Source organism: Lactuca sativa, chromosome 3 (genome assembly GCF_002870075.4).
Source record: "Lactuca sativa cultivar Salinas chromosome 3, Lsat_Salinas_v11, whole genome shotgun sequence".
In the NCBI taxonomy this organism is placed as follows: Eukaryota; Viridiplantae; Streptophyta; class Magnoliopsida; order Asterales; family Asteraceae; genus Lactuca; species Lactuca sativa.
In genome coordinates this window covers 38,353,551-38,360,951 of record NC_056625.2, presented here as the reverse complement: position 1 = coordinate 38,360,951, position 7,401 = coordinate 38,353,551, and positions in this window count along the sequence as shown.

The window sequence follows — 7,401 nt, the reverse complement described above, 5'->3', positions numbered from 1 at the left end:
ACTTTGTTTAGTGTTTACAATTTTAAGGGGATGATATTAGTCATTTAAACGTAATCAATAGTTAATACCATATTAAATTAAACAAAATATAAAAATTTATTTAATATAATTACTTAGTAAACTAAAATAATTACTTTATTCATTTCTTTAATATACGACAAAATTGTCACATTTCTTTGTTAGTCTTTAACACAAAAGTTTCATGTGTTTTTGCCGGACTTTAACTATTACACTTGAATAATAAAAAAAAAAGTAGATATATATTTTTACTGATTTGTATAAACCACACTTGTTGGTAACCAAATAGGTTCGTACTAAGTATATTTAGTATGATACGAGTAGTAAAAATTTTGTTCAAATTATAGTTGGAACGGTAAACAATTTGAGGAAAAATAAATCGGTACCATAGCGTATTTATCCATTGTTGTTCCTATCATTTTTCGGGTTCCTAAAGTATTTGGAATCCACTTTAAATGAGAACTTTTTTACTGCACACTATTTTTCAAAAAAATACGACACAAACCTTTTAGGACCGACGAATTATTGTGCTGAAAAATCTCAACATTTTTACCTATGTGCATATCCATATTTAAAAAAGTTATAATTGTCTTAGTCACCGCTTGTGTGTTTCTTTGGAGTTGTTTTTTCGGTGCATATGCTTGTTTTGGTCAAAAAGTGATCAACTGTATTTCGAACAAAGTGTATAAGAGGCTGTGGTGTTAGCGTAATGTAAATATCAAATTGTAATCAAAGTGAGACAAATGAGTTACAAGGAAATCCCTTGATCCTTCGTATGATCTCCGACATGAAACTATGGGGGTGATAATAATCACCTGCCTTGATTTACTTTATTGATTTGAAAATGAGATTAGAAATAAGATGGAGATAATACAGGTACAAGAGTAATGCTAGAGCTAATTGTGTGTCTTGTGTGCTAGATACATGTGTCATTTATAGTCTAGTATAAGTAACAAGAAGTTCGATAATTCTGGGATCCTCTAGAATCAACATATGAACGTTATTTGACTTTGTATTCTAGGTCTTTTTCCTGGTTGAGATGACTCACCGTTGAGAATGGGTCTTGTGTTGACTAGTTTTGCGCGTGTGATAAAAATAAAGAAAATGTAGCCGTTACAAATGTTAGTACTATTAGTGGTAATAGTTAGGATACCAAGATATGTTTAAGGATCTCGAGGCTTCAAAAATAATTAAGGAACCTGAATATGAATTAAGTATCTTGCCCATAACAATTGCCCAAAATTATACCTGCAAAATATTGAGGTTTGTTTTACCATATTTAAAGGTAAATTTTAAAAATAATAAATGAAAGAGATAAGAGATTTTAGTTTTATACCCTCATCGGATAGGGTTTATCTATCCAATGTTAATCATCACGCAGTCAAATCGTACCCTCTCTCTTCTGCCATTGGGTTAAATAGGGTAATCCTCTCAACTCCATTTACCTTTCCCAACACGTCTTCGGCTACCTTCACAGGTAATTTCATCCCCTTGTTTTTGTTTTGTATTCTTCTTTTCTCCGATCATGGGTAAGAAGATTTTCCATTCTCGCGCCATCATCACTGCTCCTCCAAAGAATGACTTTGTCGATCAGGGTATTCTAGTCCATTATGAGGTCCGCTCCTTCAACGACTAGGACATGCAGTCCCTTAAGGCCAATGGAGCTTTTCCCTCTGATGCAATCTTCAGGTCCTTTGATCCTTCTATTCAAATTAATTTTGTTTCTCCTTCTTCGGTATGCTTTCCCGAATATCCCTTTTCTTTGGGCTTCAAATATCCTTTTTTGGGTATTGTTTTTGATTTCCTTCAAGCGACTAAGTTTTCCTATGTCCATGAAATGCCCATTATTTGGAGGATTTTGAATTGGATCGAGCGAGTGATTCATTCCCACAATCTAGACATTGGTCTTACTGAGTTAGCATTTGTTTATGACCTCTCTACTTTTGGGAGTTCTCATTTTCTGTTTAGGGTTAAAACCAACATATACCCTCTTATCTTGAAAACCAAAAACGACGATGGAGCCTGGAAGGAAAAGTTATTTTTTGTAAGGCGAGACTCTATCGATGATGGGGATCTCTTGCCTAAAGCTTGGGTTGAAAAGAGTAAGATCTTATTTCTTGACCTTGAGGATCCAAGGATTTACGTTTCTTACTTTGATTATTTTGATGCAAGTTATATGTTTGGTGAAGCTTTTCCTGTTGTTGAGGATATTGAGGACAACGTGAGGCATTTTCTTGCTTTACCTATAGACGTCAGATCATTAAAGCTTGACTCACCTAGTCTTTAAGAAGGTTCATCTACAACATCTTTGATGGATACTAGTAAGGATCCTCCTTAGTGTTTTTATCTATTTTATCATCACGGTCCTAATTTTATGGGGCTCGTTCTTATTGTATAGGATCCAAAAGCACTCGTTCTATGATTCATCTTGTCCGAACTTAAAGACGACATGTCCAACGATTTGCTCGTGGTGAAGAAGGAAATGGTCCCTCCTTTTCTTCCTCCTAAGAAGACTCAGCTAAACCTCACTGTGAAGACCCCGATATCTCGCAAGAGGAAACCATTTGATGCTTGGGATATTGAGAATATTGGAACTGAAGAGGCGTTAATGAAGCTGATCTCTTTTTCTGCATCTATGAGGATTCTTGTGTTCTTTTCCATTCAGTTTTACTATTTATTTACTGGGGCTCCTCTTAGGTTGTTGATCATGTCACTCGCTCCGATGAGGATCTCAAAGCCAAGCTCACTCAAATAGAGCATGCTTTGAGGGAGCAGAAGAGAGTCAATAAGGAGCTCCAGCAGAGAGTGGAGAGGCTGTCCAAGGAGAAAGCTGAAAAGTAAAAGGGGCAAGTGGTTGAGATGGACAACATGATTGTTGAATTGAGGATGAGTGCGGCTGTTGCTGTTTGGGAGGAAAAAATTAACCTTGCAGACGATCTTGAGAATGCAGGATCTTGGAATGTAGCAGGATGACGTGAAGCCTTGAGCAAGTTGACTGGAGAGTTTGTTGGTGCCAATCAGGATCCTGCAACGTAGCCGAAGGAAGGAGGGTGAAAGACAGAGGTGGCTTCGGGTAGCGGTGAACAGTCTACAACATGAGATTGACTTAGTTTGAAAAAAATTTGAATAAATTTCGATCTGTAAAAAATATATCACTCTTTCTTTTGTGGGGTTGGTGGGCAACCTTTTATAATATGGTTGTTTTATATTTCTCTACTTGCATGGTTAATTTGCTTGATATGCTTGTAGGATTTCTGAGGATCCTTACATAGTTAGGATCCTGAAAAAAGTTCAAATATTACAAGAACCTTTTAATATCTGATTAGTCATCAAACTAGGATCTTAAAATAATCAAGATCTTTAAGGATAAAGAATCCTTTTTATGTAGGAAAAATAACTTTAAAGGATAGGAAAAATAACCTTAGGATTTGCTACCATTTTACTTACGAGAAGTCTTTAAATCCTATATGATATTGAAGCTTCCATATGGAAAAGATCTTGGCTTTAAGAGTTAATCAGGGAGTATACTTGATCGGCCTCAACTTAGAGAACTCGAGAAGGATCCCACTTTGCAAAATAACTCTATCTTGGAGAATGACTGGTAAAATTCTTTTTTTGTAACAAGATAATGCTACAAACCTTGCATATTTTCTAGGGAGTATTCCAATTTTAGACAACATGTTAATGTTACAGTTCTTAGCATATCACTAGGGGAAAATCCCAAAACGTACGATAACATGGAAATGTTATAAATCTTAAGTTTTTTCTGAGGAAGATACCAACTTTGGATAACACGAAAGCATTATTAACCTTAAGAAATCATTACGGAAGATCCCAACTTAGGATAACACGTAAGTTTTATATACATTTTGTTTAAATGTTAGGATCTTGACATACGTTTAGAAATAAGAGGGTTGCCAAGTCACTAAAGCATGAAATGATCCCATTATTCACATCCCATAGTAAGATTTTGTGCGTCCAAGCGAGGTGTAGAAACCTTAACTCGTGTGAAAGAGGTAATTAACTCTTTAAACCTTAGATGGGATTAAGTACCCTTAGTGGTAGGAGAGATGACCAGTCTTTATTTATAGTTATCTGGATAAGTACCTATTACAATTGTCAAGAGTATAGAACCATGTATCTATTGGGATCCTTGAATCCTAGGATCCTTGAATGTCAAGATCCCTACATGTTAGGATCCTTGAATGTTAGAATATTTGAATTCCTACAAAAATCAAATGTTAGCATGGGGTAGCCGTTATCCTGGCTAAATCCCCTTTGATGCTTAAGTCAGTATTGGCTTTCATAATAATAAAAAGAATCAGATATGAGTAGAGGGTAGAGAGAGTGTACCTTGAGTTTGTTTGAAAATGATCGACATAACTTACATGAAGTATGCTTTTAGGTGGATGGCATTCCAGGATCTTGGTAGGATGTTACCTTTAAGGATAGGTAGCCAATATACCCATTTTCCTACTTTTGAATCAATGAGATAAAGTCCTTCCCATTTAGGTGCCAATTTATCTGCACTAGGATCCTTGGTATTTTTGAACGTTTTCCTAAGTACCAAGTCACCTACCTTGAATCTTATGACTTTGATGTTCTTGTTATATGCTTTAGTGACCCTCTATTGATGAGCAACAATTCGGATCTTGGCAAGATCCTTGATTTCATCAATAGTGTCCAGATCCTGGGCTAGGGTCCTTTCGTTGTTCTCTTGATCTTGCAGTTGAAATCTTGTTGTTGGGATCACCACCTCGGTAGGGATCACAGCTTCCGTTCCAAACACCAAGGAGTATGGATTTTGGCCAGTGGCTGCCTTTGATGTGGTTCTATCTGCCCATTGGACGAGAGGAAGTTCCTCTGCCCATCTTCCTTTCTTCTCATCCAACATTTCTTTAGATTGTTAACTATGATCTTATTGTTGGATTCAGTTTGACCATTAGCTTGAGGGTGAACAGGAGTGGACATTATCATTTAATCCCCCAACTAGTACAAAAAGTCTCTAGTTCTTTTCCTTATGAACTGGGATCCATTATCGCATATGATCTCCATAGGGATCCCGTACCTAGTCAGGATATTACATTTGATAAACAAGACAACATCCTTGTCTCATACTTGAACAAAGGCTTCAACCTCTATCCATTTCAAGAAGTAGCCTATCATAACTAGCATGAACACCATTCCACCAGGAGCTTTTGGTAGCTTGCCAACTATATCCATTCCCCATTTCATGAATGGCTAAGGGGAAATGATAGGATGCAACTATTATGTAGGTTGATGTAGGATGTTGATGTGTCTCTGTCAAGTGTCACATTTTTGGTCATGCAAGAGAGCATCCTTTTTCATTGTTGGTCAATAATATCCGATTCTTTATGGTTTGGAGCATAAGGATCCGCTTGCCATAATCTCCTTCGTGTATATCTTTTAGGACTTTTGCAGCTGCGTGATCTTCTAAGCATTTAAGGTATGGACCTGCCATGGATTTCTTATACAATCTTCCTTGGATGATTAAAAATCATGAGACCTTCATCCTAAATGCTTTCTTACTTTTTTCCTCTTTGGGTATTGTGCCATTTTGGAGATATTCTGCTATGGAATGGATCTAAGATTTGGAGTGTTGTGGAGGATCCTTAATGTTGAGATTCTGATAAACGGGATCCTGGAGAAATGGTTGAGGGTCAGGATCCTCGATTATTGCCACATCGGTTGTTTGGCCATCGTGATTTGGATCATCTGGTTTATTGGAGGGATCTCCTATCGCTAGGATTAGTATATGGGTTATATGTATCCTAACTTCTGGTGGGATCTTAAGGGAAGATCCTAGGTTGGCTAGTGCATCCGCCTCAACATTTTCCTCTCTGGGAACTTTGTGTAGGCTAAAAGTTACGAATTCAAAGGACATCTTTTTAAGGATTTGTAGGTATAGTGCTAGTCTTTCGCCTTTCACTACATAGGATCCATTAAAATGATTAGTTAATAATAAGAAGTCAACAAATACCTTAAGATCCTTGGCCAGTTGTAATCCGATGATCAATGCTTCGTATTCAGCTTCGTTGTTGGTTCCATAAAATTTACAACTTACTACTCGGGGTATGATGTCCCCCTATGGTAATTTTAGTATGATCCCTATGCATGTTCCTCTAAAGTTTGAGGATCTGTCAGTGAAGAGTGTCGATGCTTCCATAATTTCTTCTTTTTGGAGTTCTTTTTTCTCCAACTCTGCTTTGGTTTAGAAAAAGAAATCTACATGGAACAACCAGAAGGGTATGTTGCCCCAGGACAAGAATCAAAGGTTTTTAAACTACTAAAGTTGTTATATGGGTTTAAACAAGCCTTAAAACAATAGCATAAAAAGTTTGACCATGTGATGTTGGAAAGTGGATACAAGATTAATGAATGTGACAAGTGTTTTATGTTAAAAGCACAAGTGAGAGTTATGTTATCTTTTGCCTTTATGTTGATGATATGCTTATTATTGGTAGCAATGATAAAAAAAGGTTTGATCAACAAAGAACACTAAACTTGTGTGCAAGTGCGCGTCCTATGGGTTTGAATGCACCACTGGTCAACCAGAAAAGTTCAAGGACCTTTTGCAATTACTTTCTTTTCGCTTAACAGTAGCAAACCCTAATTAAAGACTATTAATAATAGATTTCGGTTTTCATCTATCAATTAATTATGCTATTTAATTGACTCTTATGTTTTGATGTTTAATGAAATCAAAGACGATTTACAGTATAAACAGAGCTTCTCCTTAACTGTTTCATTTACACCAAATGAAATGAAATCACTCTCCTCCCCTCTTACGATTCTACTTTTTCTTTCATCTCCTCCTGCAACCAAGGTAACTTCCTAGCCAAGTGAGGTTCTGGTGACCTATAAGAGTCATTTAATAATGTTGTATCCTGGTAAACCAACACCCATATAGGGAAAAAATTTAAGGAAATTGTGTCAAACACAAGCCTCAATAACAATTTCTGATATTTGTTATTTCATGCATTTTGGGTTATATTTCTCCTAACATATATATATATATATATATATATATATATATATATATATATATATATATATATATATATATATATATATATATATATATATATATATATATATATATATATATATATATATATATATATATATTCAAACTTAATGACATTATGTGTAGTGACTCTAAAGTTTGTAATCTTTTAATTTAATTAAGTGATTGTTTTTCCTTTTATTTTCTGGTTTATATTATACGAGTTGAAAAATACTATGGAGCAAAATTAAAGAGCAAAATAGGATAGAAGGATTTGGGAGCATGGAGAAAAAATTGAAGGATTTTAGGATCATTTATATGAAGGATTCAAGGATTTAGGATACAAATATATATGA